The sequence below is a fragment of the Adiantum capillus-veneris genome, chromosome 14 (assembly GCF_014529385.1).
Source record: "Adiantum capillus-veneris isolate H3 chromosome 14, ASM1452938v2, whole genome shotgun sequence".
Lineage (NCBI taxonomy): Eukaryota > Viridiplantae > Streptophyta > Polypodiopsida > Polypodiales > Pteridaceae > Adiantum > Adiantum capillus-veneris.
The window spans coordinates 129,146,104-129,148,279 of NC_140944.1; positions in this window are offsets into that span (position 1 = coordinate 129,146,104).

Here is a 2,176-nt window from a genome sequence, read left to right on the forward strand (position 1 = left end):
CAGAGACAGTGGTACGTGGAGCGTCATCGCTCTGGCGCATCATCGCGCGTTCCTACACCATCCGCATCTCCCTCTCTTTCGGAGCATTCGGCGCGCTCCGAAGCTTCGGCGTCGACGAGACGAGCTTCACACTCGTCTAGACACTGGCACTCTAGTGGTGGCGGTGGCGGTTGTTGTGGGGATTCCGCCACCGATGCCTCCACACCGCCTCGTGTTCGACGAGGCTCTTTACCCTCCCCTTCTTTGCCCGCCCCCACACCAGCCACAGCATCGCCATCTACGCCAGGTTTTGCACGGCTGACTGTTCCTAGAAGCTACACACCTCTACCTACTCCGCCAGGAGCCACCCCACTCGACACTCCTCGCTTCCGGGCCCAGACGCCGGTGGAGACACCTGACGTCCGTACCCCCATCGACACGCCGCTAGAGACCCCTGCCGGGACACCCAGGTTCACGCGTCACCGGCCAGAGGGCTTGCCTTACTCCGTCGACATCAGCGGCGGCATCATCATGGATGATGACGGCAAGAAGGTGATCTCGCACATGCGTGGTCTTTGCTCTCTGCTGTTTAGACACTATATACTAAACAAATGGAGTGAAGTACCAAGTGATTTAAAAAACAGAGTCATCAGCATACTTCATGATGAGTTTCCCGTTCCAACACGGGATCAGCGCTTCAATGAAGACCTGATGAAGATTCGAATGCGCGAATACTGCAAACACAAGCGTTCCGAAGTGCAAAAAGCAATCAAGAATGGGTGGAATAGGCCAGATTGGCTGGCCAAAGAAGATTGGAAGAATGCGAAGAAAGCAGCGCGCGAGAATCCCGATAAGTGGAAGCAACAAAAGGATGCAGCCAGAGCGCGAGTAGAGGCAGGGAGCTCGCACCACTTGGGGAGCGGTGGATGGGCATCATTTGAGGCCGATTTTGTAAGTCTTTTCACATTGCTCTTTATGCATGTTCGATAGTTTATGGTTTATGAGTTTTTTAGTTCTAACATAATGAAATCTTTGTATGTTTTGACAGTGGTCGATGACAGGACGTGATCCCACACCGTACGAGCGCGAGTACGCAGGCAGGAAGGGCTTAAACACTCTGATGGACATTCTCAGTTCTCGCGGCGGCATGGTTAGTATTAGGGTTTACTCTTTTTTATTTTTTGTATTGTTTTATAAATGTCGTTATATGTTTATACTTACTGAAAGCTGTCTTATTGTCTTTTTTTGCAGAATCCGACAGATACGCCGCTTGGACGCGATGAGACGTCTGACTAAACGACGTCAGTTTAGCCGTAGCTAGATAGCATTAGTTTAGGGTTTCTCATAGCTTATGTATCATGAGACGGATTTTATACGTCTTTTTGAACCATGTATATTATTACATTTGTCACCGCAGTTCCTTTTGCCAATCAATTCTTTATGCCTATGATGTTGTACAATTGTCATTATTACATTTGCCAATCAATTCATTTTGCCTATGATGTGTACAATTGTCAATTTTGCAAACAATGCGTCTTGTGGGTGACTATTTTGGGTCTATTATCTACCTTTTCACTTTTTTTAAAAAGTGAATCAAGTACAATATGGTTGATGGGTGGCAGGGCATTCAATGCCCTGCCACCAAAAAAATATTCTCTCGGGCGTCGCTATAAGCGTCGCTATTTATGGCTCTGTAGCGTCGCTATGAGCGTCGCTATAGGCTGCAGTGTAAACGTCGCTATAAGCGTCGCTATATGCGTCGCTATATAGCGACGCTCATAGCGACGCATATAGCGACGCTCTCGTAGCGACGCTCGTAGCGACGGTTTTAGCGACGCCGGGGGTTATAAAAACCCAATGTATTTCCGTCGCTAACAGCGTCACAAGAGCACACAACCTCTTGTAGTGGTAGATGCAAGAAGGTAAAGTTAAAAAAGTGGCGATTTTGAGCAATTTTGATCCTATATTCTTGGTGTATGTATCAAGGAGTACCTTGGGTAGAAACCGAAGTAAAATATGAGCCAAAAGACATCATACGTGCATGATGTCTTAGAGACTAGATTTGGGTCAAATCAGACATATGAGTATACCCTAGTGTCCTAGAGCATAAAATAAGTCCCTAGCCAAAATTTCATTGAATTTGGAGCACATTTGAGCTTGCAAAGGCTAAAAGACAAAATTGGCAAGATTTATGTTG